Source organism: Cervus elaphus, chromosome 33 (genome assembly GCF_910594005.1).
Source record: "Cervus elaphus chromosome 33, mCerEla1.1, whole genome shotgun sequence".
Taxonomy (NCBI): Eukaryota; Metazoa; Chordata; class Mammalia; order Artiodactyla; family Cervidae; genus Cervus; species Cervus elaphus.
The window spans coordinates 8126964-8149871 of record NC_057847.1 but is presented as its reverse complement, the minus strand read 5'-3'; the positions used below and the strand labels follow the sequence as shown (position 1 = coordinate 8149871).

At 40.4% G+C, this 22908-nt stretch overlaps 1 pseudogene; it reads left to right on the top strand.

Moving 5' to 3' along the window:
* The first annotated feature begins 1886 nt into the window (after nucleotides 1-1886).
* LOC122688280 overlaps nucleotides 1887-22908 on the top strand; it is a 28465-nt pseudogene continuing 7443 nt past the window's right edge.

Sequence of the window (22908 nt, the reverse complement as noted above, 5' to 3'; positions counted from 1 at the left end):
CTTTTCAAATGAGTCAGTCCTTCGCATCAGGTGGCCAAAGTATTGGAGTTTCAGCTTCAACATCAGTCCTTCCAATGAATATTCAGGACTGATTTCCTTTAGGATTTACTGGTTGGTTCTCCCTGCAGTCCAAAGGACTCAAGAGTCTTCCCCAACACCACAGTTCAAAAGCATCAGTTCTTTGGTGCTCACCTTTCTTTATAGTCCAACTGTCACATCCATTCATGACTACTGGAAAAACCATGGCTTTGACTAGATGGACTTTTGTTGGCAAAGTAATGTCTCTGCTTTTTAATATGCTGTCTAGGTTGGTCATAGCTTTTCCTCCAAGGAGGAAGTGTCTTTTAATTTAATGGCTGTAGTCATCATCTGCAGTGATTTTGGAGCCCAAGAAAATAAAGTCTCTCCCTGTTTCCATGGTGTCCCCATCTGTTTGCCATGAAGTGATGGGACCAGATGCCATGATCTTAGTTTTCTGAATGTTGAGCTTTAAGCCAATTTTTTCACTTTCCTCTTTCACTTTCTTCAAGAGGCTCTTTAGTTCTTCGCTTTCTGCCATAAGGGTGGTGTCTGCATATCTGAGGTTAATGATACTTCTCCCAGTGATCCTGATTCCAACTTGTGCTTCATCCAGCCCAGCATTTTGCATGATGTACTCTGCATGTAAGTTAAATGAGCAGGGTGACAATATACAGCCTCGATGTACTCCTTTCCCTATTTGGAACCAGTCTGTTGTTCCATGTCCAGTTCTAGCTGTTGTTTCCTGACCTGCATACAGGTTTCTCAGAAGGCATCTGGTATTCCCATCTCTTGAAGAATTTTCCACAGTTTGGTGTGATCCACACAATCAAAGACTCTGGCATAGTCAATGAAGCAGAAGTAGATATTTTTCTGGGACTCTCTTGCTTTTTCAATTATCCAGCAGATGTTGGCAATTTGATCTCTGGTTCCTCTGCCTTTTCTAAACTGAGCTTGAACATCCGGAAGTTCACAGTTCACATACTGTTGAAGCCTGGCTTGGAGAAATTTGAGCATTACTTTGCTAGTATGTGAGATGAGTGTAATTGTGCAGTAGTTTGAACACTCTTTAGCATTGTCTTTCTTTGGGATTGGAATGGAAACTAACCTTTTCTGGTCCTGTGGCCACTTTTGAGTTTTCCAAATTTGCTGGCATATTGAGTATAGCACTTTCATAGCACCATCTTTTAGGATTTGAAATAGCTCAGCTGGAATCCCATTACCTCCACTAGCTTTGTTCCTAGTGATGCTTCCTAAGGCCCACTTGACTTCGAATTCCAGGATGTCTGACTCTAGGTGAGTGATTACACCATTGTGGTTATCTGGGTTATGAAGATCTTTTTTGTATAGTTCTTCTGTTTATTCTTGCCAACTCTTCTTAATATCTTCTGCTTCTGTTAAGTCCAACCAAAGCCATCAACAAATACACTGACTGCAATCACAAAATAATATTCAATGGCATTTCTCACAGAAATAGAAATATTCCTAATATTAGGCTGCTAATATTGAACAGGACCTTAAACAACCAAAAAGACTCTGAGAAAGAAGAACACAGCTGAAGGCATCTTCCTCTTCCTACTCACGGAGCTGTAGTAACCACCACAGTGAGGAGCTGGCACCAACACAGACACAAGGACTCGAGGAAAGAATAGAGAGCCCAGGAATGAACCCACTTGTACGTGGTCAGTTCATGAAAATCAAACCGTGAAGGAGTGAAGAGGAAAGGACAGTCTTCTCAAGAAACAGTGACAGGAAAACCAGCCACCTACACTGAAGAACATCCCTGGCCATTCTCTAGACCATCTAACAGAAATCTAACTGAAAACCTGCCATTTTGCACATGGAGCTCTTTCCCCTGGAGTCCTGAGATGGACCTCAGGTCAGTGCTCAGCTGGACACAGGAAACGCCTACTTCGTCCTCATTTTTCCCTCTTGCAGCGCCTCCCTGCTGGCGGGCACTGAGGCAAGCCCGCTCCTCTCAGCCTGGACGCAGCCCCATTATCCAGAAGCCAGAGCCCTGACAGCCCTGACGGCCCTGAGGAGAGAAAGCTCCCACCAGCTGGTCACCGAGCCCAGTCTGAAGGTAAAGCGTCCTGCGCCCGCGGGTCACAGGGGGCTTTGGCGCCCCCTGTGGGCCGCCGGAGAAGAGCGGGCAGCCCCGCGCTCACACAGCCCAGAGGGCTCACCCAGAAGCAGCTCTGCGGCGAGCGCTCAGACTGGAAGCCCAAACCCAAATGCAGCAGAACAGCTCCATGACCCTCCTCAAAACATGGCTAAGGAACAATCAGAGCCTGTATGGAATGCAGCCATAAAAAGGAACACATTTGAGTCAGTTCCAATGAAGTGGATGAACCTAGAGCGTATTAAACAGGGAAGTCAGTCAGAAAGAGAAAAACTCTGGAAGGATGGTCCTGACGAATCTGTTCACGCAGCAGCAGTGGAGATGCAGACATAGAGAACAGACTTACAGACAAGGATGGGGAACAAGAGGGAGAGGGTGAGATGAATGGGGAGAGCAGCACGGATGCATGGACACCAACCTTGGTAACTAGACAACCAGTGGGCATTTGCTGTCTGACTCAGGGAACTCAAACTGGGGCTCTGTAATAACCTGGAGAGGTGGGAATGGGCGGGACGTGGGAGGGAGATTCAAGAGTGAGGGGACACACATACATCTATGGTTAACTCATGTTGATGTATAATCAATCAAACCAATATTGTAAAGCAATGATCAATCAACTAAAAATAAGTGTTAAAAAAAAAAAAAGGAATGAAATGAACAGAAACACAAACCTTGCAACTAACACCGTAATTCAATTTAAAAAACTATAAAATTTTATAAAACAACAAAAGATCTACATGGCCTTTGGTCTGGTGATGAGTTCTAACACACAACAAAAAAGCCAACTTACCAAATTGTGAATATAAATTATTTAAAACATTTACTTTTACAATTTTATACATTTACTCTGTGAAGGACCTTATTCAAGAGAACCACAAGACAAACTGTTAAATGAACCACTGAACACCCACCCTTGCCAGGCAACAGAGAAGAGAAAACACTTGCAGGAGTCATCTTACAACAGGAGGTTCTGGTAACGAACAAGGAACTCACAAGCTACCACCAACCAGGATTCTGGAGAGGTCAAAAAGAGATGGGAGACTCCAATCCAGAGGTCCTACCAACTTCCCAGGATCCCCTTCTCGGGAATCCATCTCGGCTGAGTGATGCGTGTGCCCCCAGGAAGGATCCCAATTCAGAAAGACTGGCAAGAGACAAGCCAGAAAGGAACCCAATGACCATAAAAGCCGAAACTGTGAGCCACGTGGCAGAGCAGTTCTCTCCGTTTCCCTGGCCCTCCTGCCCGGAGGCGCACCCGGGAGCACCCCGCCCCCATGCCCACTTCCAGGAGAGGCCCCCCGGCCTCGCTACTGCCCAGGTGAAACACGATGGCGAGCAAATCCACCCCTCAGAGACAATCCAAGATTTTTATCAGCTGATCTGTCTACAATTTAGGGATAAAACTATGACTACAAAAAGGAAGCGTCGGACACGACTGAGCGACTGAACTGAACTGACTGACAGAAAGGAAAGATGACCTGACCTAGGACGGCCGTGATATTCTATAGAACCAGAGAAAATTGGTCCAACAAAGCTGGTTCTTTTGCATATGCAATTCAAAACAATTAGCTTGTTACAAAGGCCTGCCTAAGGCAAAACTTGAAGTTAACTGTTTCCAGGGCCTTGAAGGACTTCCCTGGTGGCTCAGATGGTAAAGCGTCTACCTACAGTGTGGGAGACCAGGGTTTGATCCCTAGATGGGGAAGATCTCCTGGAGAAGAGAATGGCAACCCACTCCAGTATTCTTGCCCACCTCCCCCCGCCCCCCCCCAAAAAAAAGAGGACTCAAAGAAATACTTTAAATCTCAGGTGGAAAACTAGAAGATCTCTGTCTGTCTGTCTGGATTTATGTATGTCCTAGTGTGAATCTTCTGCTTTTTGATAATACTGCTGAAGCTGTGAGTTCTTATTTAAATGGTCTAAAGAAAAGGAAGCCCTTACAAATCAGACAGTTGTATATACAAGAAAAAATTGACCTAAATGAATTTCAGATTCACATGAACTGGGAAATAGTCAATATTAAATATCTAGTATTTTTTTTTTCTCTCTACTCTACTATAGACATGTCTAGGAGTCATTAACATTAAGCACAAAATATTCATAGTGCCTAGGTTTATTATACGGAGAAGGCAATGGCAACCTACTCCACTACTCTTGCCTGGAAAATCCCATGGACGGAGGAGCCTGGTGGGCTGCAGTCCACGGGGTCGCTAAGAGTCGGACACGACTGAAGCGACTTAGCAGCAGCAGCAGCAGCAGGTTTATTATAAGTTAAAAAATTGCTATATTGTTATATCTGTCACAAGCTTGTCAACAAAGAAAGTACCTCTAAAAACAACAACAAAAAACTTCTAAAAAATGTAAATGTGATATGAGCTTTTAGATAAACTATTAACAATAATTATACTCTAAAATACCTGTCTGTAATAGTCTAGATTGAAGGCAGAGGAAAAGGGGACGACATAGGATAAGATGGTTGGATTGCATCACTGACTCGATGGACGTGAGTTTGAGCAAGCCCCTGGAGTTGGTGATGGACAGGGAAGCCTGGCGTCCTGCAGTCCACATGGTCACAAAGAGTCAGACACGACTGAGCAACTGAACTGAACTGAACTTACAATAGTTTCTCTAGATTTTGGTTACCTGAGTTTCTATCATTGTGCTAAACTAAGTGATGACAGTGTATTGAATAGCTAGGTCATTTCCAAATAAATTAAGGTTCTGAAACGTTCACTACTTGACAGGACCTTCCTCTTACACAGAAACTAAAGAGATTTTTGACTATCCATGAATAGTGTCTGGTGCCATCCTGAGATGTTCAGTGTAAGAAAGCAATTTTTTTTTTTTTTTTAGATATTATCACTGATACGTATGTTCACCAATCTATAGAATGCCAATATAAAAGTCAGTTCTTGGTTGCTTAAGGAAATGTACGACTTGTTATTAAAGAAGGTATGAGAAATGAAATTGCATTTGATGAAGGAAAACGAAGTAGTTCTGACTTACAGGTGGCAGTTTCAGGATGGGAGAAGCAAAGGAATGGGTACAGAATGGGATAAGGAGGTTTGATGGAAAGTGGACCCCCAGAAAAGAGTCTTGTGCCTAGTACAAGTTTTCTTGAGATGTTGAACTGCCTTTGCTAATGGATTTTAAGTTTCTTTATACCTCTTATGTGATCTGTTCTAGGTTTACTTTTGAAATCTTTTGTTAACTTTGGCTAAGTGGATCAGTATTGTTTCACGGTGACTTATGTGATCCTACTTGACTGTTATAAACCCTTTTGATATTTGTGAACAAACCTTCCTAAATAATTGACTTCTAGCTAACTTTGGGATGCTTCAGAGGGCCCCTCTGAAAGCATCCCAAAGAGAGATATTAAACAATCTGAATTCATTTGGCAAGTTAAACTACATGGGAAGTGCTGTCAGAAAGAGTGATGAATCTTCCCAAGTTATATTATATGGTGGATGTTACTGTAAGGTATAGTTTGGGCCAAGGCAGAAAAGAAGGAGAGAGAGATGGCATTTGTAGTTGGGCATGGGGTGAGGAGTCCCAGATAGATACAACCGGCCTGGAGCCTCAGGGCAGGACCTAAATTTCGGTTTTGTTTTCTCCGAAGTTAGATGATTCAGCAAGGGCCTTTGAGACTGTTGTTTTCTTTTCTAGGCCCAAAGACTCCTTCAGTTACTAATATAGGTATCCTAGAAATTATGTGACATCCATGAAAATCTGATATGTCCTGGTAAAATGCTGTCAGTTATAATTCTAGTTATCATATTAAAGTGTTTCAAGTCACAGCAGTGACCAGACTACTTTGTCAATTTCTATCTAATCAGGTTTTAAACATGCCTTCTATGGTTTCACACTGGTGCCTTTGCAAAAATACTGCCATTTCAAATTATATGTGGAAAAGACTTTTCTAAGCTTACCTGTAAACAATTTTTTGTTTGTTATCTGGTAAGCTGGTACCAGACTGGAATTTAGTCTCCTCTCTAGGTTAAGAGAACAAAGTTTTCTTAGAATGCAGCTTTTGATCACAGATGATGAATTTCTTTACCTTTCAGTGATTTATATTTGTTTTTATCATCTGTTTTTTACTTCGGTAAAGTAAATAAGCATTATTTAAGATTATGGTACAGGTAGGATGGACCAAGCTTTCCCCACTCCTGCAAATTCCCTTAAGCCTTAAGACCTCAGATTCTTCTCATGGGACCAAGGTCTCACTTCCCTCCAGAGGGACAATCCAAGCTGTTTATCAGCTGATCTGCCCCTGATAGCAGAGTCAATTTGAGCATGAGTTGGTCTATAATTTAGGCATGAAACTATGACTACATAAAGGAAAGATGACTTTTTGATGCAGGATGGCCATGATATTCCTTGGACTTCAGAGAAAATTGGTTAAAATGAAACTTTTTTCCCTTGGAAACTGCAAAGCAAGTTCTTTTAGCATATGCAATTGAAGACATCTAGGTTGTTAGGTCAGTTTTCATTCCAGTCCCAAAGAAAGGCAATGACAAAGAATGTTCAAACTGCCGCACAATTGGACTCATCTCACACTCTAGTTAAAGTAATGCTCAAAATTCTCCAAACCAGGCTTCAGCAATACGTCAACCGTGAACTTCCAAATGTTCAAGATGGATTTAGAAAAGGCAGAGGAATCAGAGATCAAATTGCCAACATCCACTGGATCATTGAAAAAGCAAGAGAGTTCCAGAAAAACATCTATTTCTGCTTTATTGACTATGCCACAGCCTTTGACTGCGTGTATCACAATAAACTGGGGAAATTTCTGAAAGAGATGGGAATACCAGACCACCTGACCTGCCTCTTGAGAAATCTGTGTGCAGGTCAGGAAGGAACAGTTAGAACTGGACCTGGAACAACAGACTGGTTCCAAATAGGAAAAGGAATATGTCAAGGCTGTATATTGGCACCCTGCTTATTTAACTTATATGCAGAGTACATTGTGAGAAACGCTGGGCTGGGTGAAGCACAAGCTGGAATCAAGATTGCAGGGAGAAATATCAATAACTTCAGATATGCAGATGACACCACCCTTATGGCAGAAAGTGAAGAACTAAAGAGCCTCTTGATGCAAGTGAAAGAAGAGAGTGAAAAGGTTAGCTTAAAGCTCAGCATTCAGAAAACTAAGGTCATTGCATCCAGTCCCATCACTTCATGGCAAATAGATGGGAAAACAGTGGAAAGAGTGGCAGACTTTATTTTGGGGGCTTGGAAATCACTGCAGATGGTGACTGCAACCATGAAATTAAAAGATGCTTACGACTTAGAAGGAAAGTGTTGACCAAACTAGACAGCATATTAAAAAGTTGAGATGTTGCTTTGCCAACAAAGATCTGTCTAGTCAAGGCTATGGTTTTCCATATGTCATGTATGGATGTGAAAGATGGACTATAAAGAAAGTTGACAGCCAAAGATTTGATGCTTTTGAACTGTGGTGTTGAAGAAGATGCCCAAAGGTTTCTTAGACTATGAGGAGACCCAACCACTCCATCCTAAAGGAAATCAGGTCTGAATATACATTGGAAAGACTAATATTGAACCTGAAACTCCAATACTCATTTGGAAGTTGCTTTGATTTGCCTGTTGAGTGTGGGAGCACTACCTGGACACAGGGCCTCAGGGGTCATTGCCACTGAATCATGACCTCCATGCAAGCGCATTCCAGCTGTGTGACAGTCAGCACGCAGGAGACTGGGAAAGCTATCTTCCTTGGAGGAAGGAAAGGCATCCACAGAGAGTGTGTTTTCAGGCCTCTATTTGCAGCAAGTGTTTTGCTTCTCAGACGTCAGACCTGCAGGCCTGCTCCAAGGGCCTCAATTCCAGAGTCAGGGCCGTGTGTCTCCCTGCACATTCCGAGCCTTGCAAACACATTCCTGGGTCAGAGCGGTGCTGCCCATGAGGAAGAAGGCTGCAGGAGTGTGTCTGAGGGGGCCAGGGGCCATGATGGGGTCACCTGGTCGAGGGCATCTTGCACATTCAATGGGCCCCAGGCGAGGAGTTATGGACCAGCCCCTTGCTGGAGATATCCCAAAGCGAGGAGCAAAGCTAGCTCTGTCAGAAGGAGGAAAACAGCAATGGGATGGATTTTTCAAGCAGTTGGTAGGTCACACCGTGTTAGGGCTCCCCAGAGGGACATGCAAATTTTGGCCCCTAGGTCCAGTATCCAGGGGTGCGCACAGGGTGTTATCCCCGCATGATCCAAGAATGTTCCAGACAGACCTAGGCTCACCAGCTGTTGCTAGGCCACACTGCTTCAGGCGCCTCCTAGAGAAACAGGCGCCCTGTGGCCCCTAGGCCTGGTATGTAGGTTCACACACAGGGTGTGTCCCCGTAGGAGCCAAGACTTTTCCTGACAGTCCTAAACTCACTAGAGCTGTTTTCAGAGCAAAGGGGATGGAACAGATATGTGAAGGTGGCTCTGCCTTTCCCTGTGAGTGTGGGGCCCCTCCCTACGGCCCCAGTCTCAGAGGAAACTGCCCCTGAGAAAGGACCTCCAAGAAGCCCTTTTCCAGCAAGCTGGGACGCGGAGTTCGCAGGATGCGGGGAAAGCGCGCCTCCTTCAGGAAAGAAGAGGCAGTCACCCGGTGTGTGTTTGCAAGCCTGTATTTGGAAGGAACAGGTTCCCTTATACAACAGGAGACCTCCAGTTCTGCTCAGAGGACTGAAGTGCCAGAGGCAGGGCTGTGTATCTCCCCTTCCCGTTGCCATCCTTGCAAAGACATTCCTAGCTGATAGCAGTACTGCCCATGAAGAAGCAAGCAGCAGGACTGTATTTGACATGACTGGGTGCCTTCGTGCGCTCAGGTCCTCAAGGGGCCTTTCCTCTCAAAGTAGGCCCCGTGTCCCCTTGGGGAGGGGGTTGGGCCGTCTTCCCTCCACACTGCCAAAGGGTGGAGCAAAGCTAGCTCTGTCAGAGGTATGAAAAGAGCAACTGGACAGATTTTCAAGCTCTTGCTAGGCTGCACCGCTTCAGGGCCCACTGGAGTGAAACAGGTGCTCTGTGGCCCCTAGGTCGGGTATGCAAGTTCATACACAGAGTGTGTTCCCTTAAAAGCCAAGAATGTTCCTGATATACCTAGGCTCACTAGAGCTCTCCTACAGAGCAAAGGGGACAGAGGGGATGTGTGGAGGTGGCTCTGCCTTTCTCTGTGAGTTTGGGGCTACTCCCTACGGCCCAGCCTCTGGAACTTCGGTCCCCTGAGCAGATCTGGAGGTCTCCCATTGTGTAAGCGAAACTGTTCCTTCCAAATAGAGGCTTCCAAACACACGCCAGGTGGCTGCCTCTTCTTCCCGAGGGAGGCTCTTTTAGAACATACATATGTATGCATACTTGCGTAAATATGAATAAAATACCTCTGTGTGCATGCTAAGTCACTTCAGTCATGTCTGACTCTTGGCGACCCTATGGACAGTAGCCTGCCAGGCTCCTCTGTCAGTGGGATTCTCCAGGCAAGAATACTGGAGTGGGTTGCCATGCCCTCCTCCAGGCAATCTTCTTGACCCAGGGATCAAACCCACATCTCCTGCATTGTCAGATGGGTTCTTTATGACTAGGGCCACCTGGGAAGCTCCAAAATACCTCTAGATGTGTTTAAAAATGGTAACAATCCCCTTTCAGAGGTGGCCGTGGGACTGGGGTTCTAGGGGCTGGAGGGGAAAGGAAGGGACTTTTCTCTGCAATACTGTTTTCTACCTTTTCTATTTTATATGTATTCAAAAAGTAAAAATAAAAAATAAACTTAGAACATCTAAGAAAAAAATATATATTTTTTTGGCTGTGCTGTGTCTTTGTTACTGCAAGGGCTCTTTTCTCCAGTTGCGGTGAGCAGGGGCTGCTCTTTAGTTGTGGTGTGCAGACTTCTCATCGTGATGCCCTTCTTACTTTGGAGCACAGGCTCTAGGGCGCCTGGGCTTCAGTTGTGGAAGCATGCTGGCTCAGTAGCTGGGCCTCTGGGCTCGAGAGCACAGGCTCAATAGTTATGACTTGTAGGCTCAGTTGCTCCGCAGCTTGTGGAATCTTCCTGGATCAGGGATCGAATCTGTGTCTTCCTGCATTGGCAGGTGGATTCTTTCCCACTGAGCCACCAGGGAAGCCCCTAGGACATTTAAGAAAAGAAAGAAAAGAAATTGTTTCTTTTCTCTTCAAAGATAGAAGATCAGAATAAGGAAATGGATGGCTTTCTTGGTACACTGTGTAACAATCTACATGAACTAAAAGAAAAAACAGTTTCTTCCTTGGCTGAAACACAGAAGCTGTGTGAAAACTAAAGAGGTGAAGAAAGCAAAGAAAATCCATTCACAGGTATATAGGTGATTTGAGTGTAAAAAGAAAGCTTCATGATCTTTAGATCCCTGTTACAGACTGAATGCTATATAACTAAATTAGAAACCTGAAAATACTGTCAGCACTTTTGCTTATAACAGTAATTAACGTGAAATAATCAAGAGTACTTTTCTTGATCAGTTAATATTTGATGATTTCTACATTCAGAGTGCAGTGCAGTGAGACAAGACAGTCCTTTCTTCATATCGAGAAGAAAGATGAAGCTGCAGAAATATAACATTGGGAGTACAATTAGAAGAAAATGATTACAACATCTAAAGTGAGCTTGTATCTACGTTATAACCCAGGTGACTCGCGTGGTTCCGGCAGCAGCAGTAGCTGTAGTTGTGGCAGAAGGAAGCAAAGCTTAACAGGAGACGAGAGCCAGAGAAGTGACAGGGAAAGCTATAGGTTGTAATAGATTTATGAACTCAGCCAAGAACAGTGCTGGCAGAGCCTAGCTGCTTCAAAGAAGACACGTTTTAGACAATACCTAAGTGTACGGGCAGAAAAACTTGAGGACTATATTTGTAACTGATTGTGTAACAGTTTATTTTAGTTTCTGTTCTGTGGAAAGTGTAAAGTGTTCCAACAGAAGGTTTTAATGTAGATTTTATTTTTTTGCACCTATTCTGTTGATTGCTAAATGTAATAGTCTGATCATGACACTGAATAAATGTGTCTTTTTAAAAACAGTCTGCCCTGAAGCCATTTTGGTAAACTACCCCAACAGTGTGAAGTCAGATTTTCTTCAGGGTGATGCTGGGTTCCGAATTTATTCACAGCCTGCTTGGGTGGAGAAGCCCTTGTCTTCAGGAAGCTTGGTGTAGTTGAACTAACAGTTACTGTGTTATGACCTGGTGTTCACAGCTAAAAAGGTCACCCAAGCAAAGTCATGGAGTTTTTAGGTTACTAATATGATTGTTGGCACATCCTATGCAATATACATAACTTGAGTTATGGTGCCATGTAAAGTTATAGATGGGAGTGAAGCTTGTGAATCATGTGTTATCATGTGTAATCATTTAATAACCTCTTGAGAGAATTCTGGGGTGGTATAGTGCTTCGGCCGCCACGCTTTTACTGTTGCGGCCCGGGTTCAATCCCTGGCCAGGGAACTAAGATCCCACGAGCTGCTTACTGCAACCAAAGGAACCAAACCAACCAAAACAAAAACACCCCTCTTGGATGGAATGAAAAAAAAAAAAAATTAAAGCAACTTTAAGATAAGATTGTTTTCCTAACTGATAAGCATAAAACTTTTCACACAAAAGGTTAATATTGAAATTCGTACAAGTAATAGTTAACATTTATTGAGCAACTCACTATGTATTTATTCCTCCCACCAGCACAGATAGAGGTTCTATTACTAGCTCAGTTTTCTAATGAGGAAACTGAGTCCTTGAGAACATCTGATAATATTTAGATCCCCTTCTAGCTATGGTAGTGATTATACTGCCTGAAAGGAATCCATTTTTGGAGGAACTTTTCTGTATGTTTCTAGAACATATTCTTGAAATTTGAAATTGCAGCAATTTCTTATACCTCTTCATAGAGTGTTTGCCTTAAACCTGTCTAGATCTTTTTAGGTATATATTCTGACGAACACCTATGATGTGAGAAGTATTTTAGCATGAGTGACTTGACTTCTCTGGTTTACTAACTGAGCTGTTTCTTAGATATTCTAGAACTTGAGGTTAGCACTGACAAACCTGTTTACATGTAGATAAATCTAATACTTGCATTTCCCTCTACTTTGAGATTAGCAGAAATACTGACATTTTACTCAAAATCAACAGGTTAAATGTGTATTGTCAGCTGCTGTGTTATTCAGAGATGTGTTTCAAGATGCCACATATGAGAAAATGATAAGCTCTTTTGACATTAAAATGATCCAACTAGGTTCTATAAAATGTTTCAGCTATATTAGAAAGAAAAGTGAAGTCGCTCAGTCATGCTCAACTCTTTGGGACCCTGTGGACTGTAGATCGCCGGGCTTCTCTGTCCATGGGATTCTCCAGGCAAGAATACTGGAGTGGGTTGCCATTTCCTTCTCCAGGAGGTCTTCCCAACCCAGGGATCGAACCCGGGTCTCCCGAACTGCAGGAAGACGCTTTATCCTCTGAGCCACCAGGGAAACCCTGAACTGCTTGACTCATTGGATTTTCAGCATTACTTTTCCTTCTAGTAGTGTTATCAGTTAGGAAGCAACTATGTGTATCTGTCAAAATGGTTCTTTTTTTGGTAAATTTGGTTAGTTCTGAGGTACACTGAAAGTAACTTGTTACTTATAGTTAAAGTAGCTTGCTAATTTAAAAGTTTGCTAATTATTTACTTTAAAAAAATGCCTGTAATATGATTATTCCTTTAACATCACTTCTACTACCTTCCTCAGAGAGGTGGAGTTAAAGATCTCTTATTAGTAATGTGCATCATTCTCACCTATGGGAAAATACTTTATATCAGTATGGAGTAAAAAGTTTAACCATTATAATTTCAATCTTTTCCCTCCCCACACCTTTCTTACAGGAACTTTACCAGTTATTCAGTCTTTGGGAGGAGAGATTCTGTGATTTGGAGGAAAAGTGTAAAAACATCCAGAAACCAGTTAGCAGTGTTCAAGAAAATACAGAGCAGTAAGCTGTTTTTAAATTCACTTTAGCTTTTCTCTACCTGAAATTCTTTCTGAATAAAAAGTTTAAATAGTACAAATACGATCAACCCATTTTCTCATATATTTTATTATGTTCATTTTATCATCCTCATTTCCTCTCTCCCCCCGTCTCTGTAATATTATATATTATATTAAATAATTATATAATACTATATAGTATGTTGAAGTGACATGAAGTGAAAGTTGCTCAGTCGTGTCTGACTCTTTATGACCCCATGGACTGTAGCCCACCCGGCTTCTCTGTCCATGGAATTCTCCAGGCCAGAATACTGGAGTGAGTAGCTGTTCCCTTCTCCAGGGGAACTTCCCAACCCAGGGATCGAAGCTAGGTCTCCCACATTGCAGGTGGATTCTCTACTGTCTGAGCCACCAGGGAAGCCCATATAGTTAGTATATTGTATTATATAACATTGCCTGTAGATGAACAATCTTTTGAGTGACAGTGGATACTGATATTTATATATTATATAATATATAATACTATATATATATATAATTTTCTGAATAAGTTAGGGTCTTTGTAATCTCCACTTTCCCCCAAATACTTCAGTGTATATCCTAAAAACAAAAGATACTGTCTTATATAATAATTATTTTACTTAAAAATTTTATTGGAATATAGCTGGTTTACAGTGTTGTGTTAGTTTCACGTGTAGAGCAAAGTGAACACATATACATATATCCCATTTCTTTTTAGATTCTTTTCCCGTGTAGGTTATTACAGAATATTAACTAGAATTCCCTGTGTATACAGTAGGTTCTTATTAGTTATTTATTGTAACAATTATCTTAAATTGAGAACTGCTCTTATCTAATATCACACCTAATTCAAATTTTGCCAATTCTCTCACTAATGTTTTTTATAAGAAAAAAAAAAAGATTTTCCTCCTGGTCCGGGATTTAATTGAGAATCACACATTGCAATTAATTGTCATGTCTCTTTGAGTCTCTTTTAATCTGGAGCAGTTGCTTAGTCTTTGTCTTTTGTGGCCTTTTCTTTTTCCAGGAGCATAGAATATTTATTTAGTAGAGTGTCCCTCATTTGGGGTGGCCTTCATGGTTAGTTGGAGTTGTCAAGAATAACACAAAAGTAGTGTGTTCTTAGTGCATCTCAGATATTAAGGGGTTTACTATAACTTTGATAATTTGGGTATAGTGTTGTCCTCTAGATTTCTCCCCTGTAAAGTTCCTTTGCAATTAATAAAGAACTTAAGGAGAGAAACTTTGAAACTATATAAGTATCCTGTTCTTCTTAGAATCCATTGATATGTATGTCTGAAATAATTATGATAGTGGTTGTCAAAAGATCTTTTTCTAACCCCATCATTCCTTCTACATGTGTTAGCTGGCATTCTACTGAGAGGAAGAGCTTTCCCTTTCCCTTGCCATTTATTCTTATTCATTTATGTTATCACGTACTCATGGATTCTTCTATCCTCTGGGTTTTCATCCACTGTTTTTATTTTGATGCTTAAATTATCCCAGGTTTTTGTATTGTTGTTGTTATCGGGTTTTTTTTGCTTGCTTGCTTGTTTTTGGCTGTGCAGCGTGGCATGTCAGATCTCAGTTCCCTGAACAGGGATCGAACCTGTGCCCCTGCGGCAGAAGCCTGGGGCCCTAACCACCGGGCAGCCAGGGAGCGCCCTGCCCCAGTTTCGACTGGTGAGAGCCTCTTCAAGTGGTCTTCTGTGTCCTTTTGACATGATCTGACTGTTTTGAGGGGTCACCAAGAATCAGAAGAACTGAGCAACTAACAGACACACACGTAGCATGGTGTTCCATCTTGTACTTTCTCAGCTCCAGCTCTACAATCATAGTAACAAAACCAAGATCGGGGCACTAGATGTTCTTACTGCTACTAGGATGTCGTTTCTTCTAAGGCTTCTCAGGTGGACATAGCTGGAAATATATGTGTGAATGTGTACATATATGTGCACATAAGTATCTTTTCAGTCCATATTCATGCTGCTTTTTCAGACTGTGAGAAACTTGGCTTTCATCCACAATATATTTACGTGTTTGCTCAATTTTAGAATGCACATGAAGTAATTTAACAATTTCTAACTCATATTCATGATGAAATATATATTTACTAATTAGAGCAGGGCTTGGCAAACTATGACTCTGGGCTGGATGCCTGCTACTGCAGATAATTCTATGGACATAACCATGTTTGTTTACTCCATCTGCCAGTTTGTTTATGTGTTGCCTTTGGCTGTATTTAGCTGCTTTTACACTGAAAAGAGTATATCAAAGACTACTTGTAAGCCTAAAATATTTGCTATCTGGATTTTAAAGAAAAAGTTTACTGCTTCCTGCATTAATGTTTAATGTTACTTTATAGTTTATTGCGTGCCAGTCTCATATCCTTCTCATATAGTTCAATCAAACTTATGTTTTCTTTTAGAAGTTTTATAATTTTATGTAAGATTTAAATCCATGAGTTTTTTTAAAAAAACTTTGGCCATACCACGTGGCTTGCAGTAACTTAGTTCCCTGACCAGGGATCAAATCTGAGTCCTTGGCAGTGAAAGTACGAAGTCCTAACCATTGGACTGCCAGGGAATTCCTCATGATCTGGTTTTTAATTTTTTGTATAAGAAATGGGGTTTGTCAAGATTTTTGCCTGTAGATATTATAAACTCACAAGGATAAGGATATTCTGATATCTACCCCTATTTTTGCCCATTAAGTTGTTCCTTCCTGAAGTTTCAAGCTTTCTTCTGTTTGGAGAACTTCCTTAGTCTTTAGGGTAGGTCTGCTGCCCACAAATGCTGTTTTGCTTTGTCTGACAATATCTTGATTTTCCTTTCATTCCTGAACAATATTTTCACTGGCTATAGAATTCAGGGTTGACAAGTCTTTTCTTTCAGCACCTGGAATATGTTGTTTCATTTCCTTTTGGTCTCCAAGAGATGAGAAATCCATAGTTATTCAAATCTTGGTCATATATAGGTAGTTTCTCTGTAGCTGCTTTCAAGATATTTTCTTTGTCCTTAGTTTTTAAACATTTGATTATATTGTGTTTGCTTATGTATTTCTTTGATTTAATCATCTTTGGGTTTGCTAGGCTTCTTGAAAGTGGCACTAGTGGTAAAGACCTGGTAAGAGATGTGGGTTTGATCCCTGGGTTAGGAACATCCCTTGGAAGAGGGCATGGCAACCCACTTCAGTATTCTTGCCTGGAGAGTCCCATCAACAGAGGAGCCTGGTGGGCTATGTCCGTGGGATTGCAAAAAGTCAGACACAACTGAAGCAACTTAGCAGCAGCTTCTTGAATCTGTAGACTTATGTATTTCACCAGACTTTGAAATTTTCCTTTTTTTTTTTTTTAAACCAAGATTGATCGATTGATTTTTTGGCCTTGGCACACGGCTTGCAGGATCTTAGTTCTCCAACTGGGGATTGAACCCCAGGCCATGGCAGCACCAAGTACTTACCATTTGACTACCAGGGAACTCCCTCCATTATGTCTTTGAACATTTTTCAGCACTGTATTTTTTCTCCTCTGATTCTAGAACTTTGATGACACAAATGTTGAGTTTTTTTTTTTTTGGTGGCCCCATAGTTCTCTGAGACTATAGATATAAAGTCTATTTTCTCTTTGATAAGATTGAGTAAATTCTATAATCTGACTTTATGCTCACTGACCCTTCTTTTGTCCTGTTTAATCTACTGTTGAACCCATTCAATGAGATGTTTTATTTCAATTACTGCTTTTTTCAGTTTTATAATTTCCTTTTACTTCTTTTTAAAAATCTCTTCTATTTCTTTGTTAAGATTCTCCTTCTATTTTTTCTAGATGTATTTTAATTGCTCATTGAAAATTAAGATTCTCTTTCTCTTTTTTCTAGATGTATTTTAATTGCTCATTAAAAACATTTTTACGATGGTTGATTAAAATCCTTACGAAATTGTTCCAACATTTGAATTATCTCAATGCTGGTACCTGTTGTCTTCACTCATTCAAGGTGTGATTTTCCAGAGTGGTTTTCAGTTGTTTCCTGACATTTTGTTGATTATGTTAGGTGATTCAGAACCCTATTTAAATCTTTTTTAAATGGGAAGGTCTTGGCCCACCTTTTGGGGCTGTGATTCCAATAACAATTTAATTTTCAGAGCCCTAGTGGTTTTATTATGGCATGCTTCACTCCTGTGCTACTTATATGAGAAAAATCTGTATTCTGCGTTTGATGAATGAAGTGTTCTAAACATGTCATTTAGGACAATTGGTAGTGCCATTCAGGTCATCTATATCCTTACTGAATTTCTGTTTACTTGTTCTACTAATAAAGGGATATTGAAATTGACTTTAATTGTAGATTTGTCTGTTTCTCTTCTCAGTTCTGTCAGGTTTTTGCCTCATATAAGTGATGCTCTGTTGTAGATGCATTCACAGTAGGGGTGATATATCTTGGAGAATTGACCTTTTATCATTATGTATTAATAGGATCCCTTTTTATCCTTGATAATTTTCATTGTTTTGAAGTCTACTTTGTCTGAAATTAATTCAAAAACTTCTGGCTCAGATGGTAAAGAGTTTGCCTGCAGTGCAGGAGACCTGGGTTCGATTCCTGGGTCAGGAAGATTCCCTGGAGAAGGAAATGGCTACCCACTCCAGTATTCTTGCCTCTGTCCCATGGACAGAGGAGCCTGGCAGGCTACCGTCTGTGGGGTTGCAGAGAGTCAGACAGGACTGAGCAACTTCACTTTCACTTTCTTTCAATACAAACATGTCAGTTTTCCATTGATTGCTATTTGCATAATATAGCTTTCTCCATCTCTTTGCTTTGGAAGTAAGTCTTTAAAGTGGATTTCTTATAGACAGCATATAATTGGGTCTTACTTTTTTTTTAAAATCAAATCTAACTATGTATGGCTTTTATCTGGTGTGATTAGACCATTCTCATTTAAGTATTGGTATGGTTGTATTAAAACCTACCATTTTGTCATTTTCTATTTGTTGCATCATTTGTGCTTTGTTTTCTTTTTTTCCTTTCCTAATTTAAGTCAAGCATCTTTATATTTTCATTTTATCTCCCATTGACTTGTCATTTATGCCTTTAAAATTACTTTTTAAAACTGTTTTTCCTAAGATTAATAATATATATTTTAAAATAATTTTAATCCACCTCCAAATAGTTTGCTGTTTCGTGTATAATGAAAGGACCTTAGCAGTGTATTCCCAATTCCTCCTTCCTACCTCATACGCATTGTGTTCATGTATTTTACTTACACATATGCTACAGTTAGCCAGTACATTGTTTCTCTGCTTTATTGTTTTTTGTTCTTAATATGGCTTCTAGAAATTTTTAAATTGTGTATATGACTCATGTTTCTATTGAATGACACAGCTCTAGAATTCTGGATGTTACCTATCCTACTACTAACTCCTATCATCAGTTTTTCAATTCTGTTGTTGGTCCTGTTCATTATAGCATGTTCCACTCTGAACTCTTCTTTCTAGATTCTGAATCTAGGAAGCATTTCCCCACTTTTTATTTCTAGTGGGTTGTGATTCCTTGAGGGGATGGATTTGTGTCAATAGTCTGCAAGCTTACCACTTAATTCTCTTTCCCTTTTTCAATTATTTCCACTTTATCTGTAGCTGAACTTTGGTTTGGGGCACATTTGCTTCCCCACTTGATTTACTCACATGGTGTACCATCTAGTGGTAGTAGAGGGTAATCTTCATTCCCCAAAGTTTAACTCTGCTCCTGTGAGATGACTTTGAATGCTATTGATAGTATAGGGAACTTTACGGAGAGAAGGAAGCCATTGATGAATTTTAAATATATACTGGGATATTAGTTTCATATCAGCATTATGTTACATTGCATTATATGTGCTATATGTATAATTTGTCACACCTCAATATACTTGTCTTTTAATTATTAGAAAGTTTTATAATTGACTTTGTTCTATAATATTTATAATTTTTATTATTTATTTTGTGTCATAGACAAGGCAAAACTGCTTAAGAAGAGAATGACTTAACTGATTATGGACAGTTTAGGGACTATAATCTCAAGGCTACAGGCAATAGGAGATGTTGTTAAGTAACATAATTCAATTGCTGTTGTTTAGTTGCTAAAGTTGTGTCCAGCCTTTTTGCAACCCCTGGGACTGTAGCCCGCCAGGCTTCTCTGTCAATGGGATTTTCCAGGTAAGAATACTGGAGTGGATCTCCTTCTCCAGGGGATCCTTCCAACCCAGGAATTGAACCCTCATCTCCTGCACTGCAGGTAGATTCTTAACCACTGAGCAACCCAGAAGGAGTAAAACACTTAGGCAGAGTTCATTTTAATAACCATATAGTTAATATTCTAAGAGGTATGAAGTAAAGTGTCACATCTGGAAAAGGGCTGAAAAGGGTTTTATAAGAAAAGAGATATTTTCAAAAGTCATTTAGTCACAGATGTGATATCAGTCTGTTGTGAAAACACAAGAACTTGAACTCTAAGTTCAAGGAATAAGACTACTTAGGTTTGAATACACCATTTTTGAGCCGTGTGATCTTGGGCAAGATATGTATCCTTTGAGTCTTAGTTTTTCATTTTAACAGCGTTATTCTCTTTTCCTAAAGGAAATCTAAAGATATAATTAGCAAAAACAACTTCTCACGGTGAAAAATTTTGTGTTGATTTTGATGATTCGTCAGAGGAACTCACAGTTTAACCAAGAAGGTAGAAAATTGGTTGAAGAGTCTAAGAAACACTGTGATAAACTCAGTAGCAACCTTGAAATAATTTCTAAAGAGACCGAACAGAGATGCGAGGCTCTGAACACAAGCACACTTTGTTTTTCTGAGCAGTGGGCATCTTAGTTAAGCAAAAGGCAAGAGGAACTTCAGAATTTATTGAAGGTAATTACTTTGTAACTGGAACCTCCCTTGGGGAGAACAGGTGATCATCAGAAAATTTTATAGTCTTGGCTAAGTATTGGCTTCAAAACACATGCTAAAGTATAATGAATTACTTAAAATTGTAAGGATAATAGTTGGCATGCTTATACATGATCTTGTTTCACATATATGTTTCCTAGATCTCCAGATGATTTAACATTTGTCTGATCTGTCCTATATCTATCTTTGGTTTCCGGTTTGTTACTTACTTTGGTTTAGAGCATGCTGTCTTTTGGTGTATAATACTTTTCACTTATAAATGATTTTTACTTTTGTCTGGGTACATTCAAACCTGTTATTGCTTTAAGTATTTAGGATATTGTTCTGGTTACTCAGAATATATCTGATAGGTTTGTGGGTTTGCTTGAACTTAACATTTGCATGAGCCCTTTGTGGGTTGGTTTTTCTTCTGTGCAATGAAAGGATTTTACTACTGTTCTTAAAAAATTAGGTAAAAGAACTTAAGTGTTTTAAGCTATATAACCTATTTTCACAAAAAGGAACTATGACTAGTAGAGAAATAGGTAATTTCAGGTTTGGAGCAGGAAATATACCAGATGAGCCTATAGATCTTGTCATACCAGAAAGTAAAGATGCTGTTAAAGATTAATGGAATTATCTCAAAAAGACTTAGGAGCCAACCTGAGACACTCCCTTATTTGGAGGTGGTACAATTTGAGCATCATGAGGAATAATTGCTACAATAGATTAAGATATATCAAATATGTTAAAATTGATAAATTCATAAAAATTTCATTAGTCTCCTTTGAATCATGCTAGGGAAGCAGTAAATTATTTTAAGCAGTGGTAAATGAAGGGAAGCAATTGAAAGGTCATCTGACTTTCCTGAAAGAACTCTGTCTTGGTTTAGCAGGGTAATGGATGAAGAAAAGTGTTTCAAAGGAGAATTCTGGCTAGTAAAATGCAGAAGAAATGATAGAATTAGGATACCTCCATCTTGCAAAACCCCTAGTGAAATAATCTTTGTGGACATTAGTGAGTCTGTACACCATTTGAGCAAAAGCTGATGACAGATCTTTATAACTAAGAAGGTGACCATACTCAAACACACTGGTTAATTTTTTTCCATGCAGCTTGTGAGATTTTAGTCTCCTGACCAGGGACGGAACCTCGGCCCTTGGCAGTGAAAGCACAGCATCCTAACCACTGAACGACCAGGGAATCCCCACACCGATTAACCTTAACGTGAGAGACACAACCAGGCGTGATGCACTTTCAGTACCACCTATGGAATATTCTTGCCAAAAAGTTAAAACCTGGTCTAGATCAAGCCTTTAGATCTAACTAATTTGTAGAAAATACAGAGGACAAATGAACATGTGAAAATAACAGAGGTGCATTGAACATATTTAATAATTGAGATATTCAGTAGAGCACAAATACCTGGTTTCTTCAATGAAATTTTCTTTCAAAGCAGAAAGTATGGATAACCTATATCAAAAGGGAGTTAAGACCTAGAGGGCCCTAAGCCCTGGTTTGCCTAGGATAGTCCTTGTTGATATTTATTGCACTGGGGTAATTATTATTAATGGCCCTTTTTACTCTTAGAATATCTGTTTTGATGAGAAATTATATAGTCACTAACTTAAGACATGTCAGTTCAGTTCAGTCACTCAGTCGTGTCTGACTCTTTGTGACCCATGAATCCCAGCACACCATGCCTCCCTGTCCATCACCAACTCCTGGAGTCTACCCAAAGCCATGTACATCAAGTCGGTGATGCCATCCAGCCATCTCATCCTCTGTCATCCCCTTCTCCTCCTGCCCCCAATCCTTCCCAGCATCAGGGTCTTTTCCAATGAGTCAACTCTTCACATCAGGTGGCCAAAGTATTGGAGTTTCAGCTTCAACATCAGTCCTTCCAATGAACACCCAGGACTGATCTCCTTTAGGATGGACTGGTTGGATATCCTTGCAGTCCAAGGGACTCTCAAGAGTCTTCTCCAACACCACAGTTCAAAAGCACCATTTCTTCGGTGCTCAGCTTTCTTCACCATCCAACTCTCACATCCATACATGACCACTGGAAAAACCATAGCCTTGACTAGACAAACCTTTGCTGACAAAGTAATGTCTCTGCTTTTAAATATGCTATCTAGGTCGGTCATAACTTTCCTTCCAAGGAGTAAGCGTCTTCTAATTTCAAGACTGCAATCACCATCTGCAGTGATTTGGGAGCCCCCCAAAATAGTCTGCCATTGTTTCCACTGTTTCCCCATCTATTTCCCATGAAGTGATGGGAACAGATGCCATGATCTTAGTTTTCTGAATGATGAGCTTTAAGCCAACTTTTTCACTCTCCTCTCTCACTTTCATCAAGAGTCTCTTTAGTTCTTCTTCACTTTCTGCCGTAAGGGTGGTGTCATCTGCATATCTGAGATTATTGATATTTCTCCTGGCAATCTTGATTCCAGCTTGTGCTTCTTCCACCCCAGGGTTTCTCATGATGTGCTCTGCATATAAGTTAAATAAACATGGTGACAATATACAGCCTTGATGTACTCCTTTTCCTATTTGGAACCAGTCTGTTGTTCCATGTCCAGTTCTAACTGTTGTTTCCTGACTTGCATATAGGTTTCTCAAGAGGCAGGTCAGGTGGTTTGGTATTCCTATCTCTTTCAGAATTTTCCACAGTTGATTGTGATCCACACAGTCAAAGGCTTTGGCATAGTCAATAAAGCAGAAATAGATGTTTTTCTGGAACTCTCTTGCTTTTTTGATGATCCAGCAGATATTGGCAATTTGATCTCTGGTTCCTCTGCCTTTTCTAAATCCAGCTTAAACATCTGGAAGTTCACGGTTCATGTATTGCTGAAGCCTGG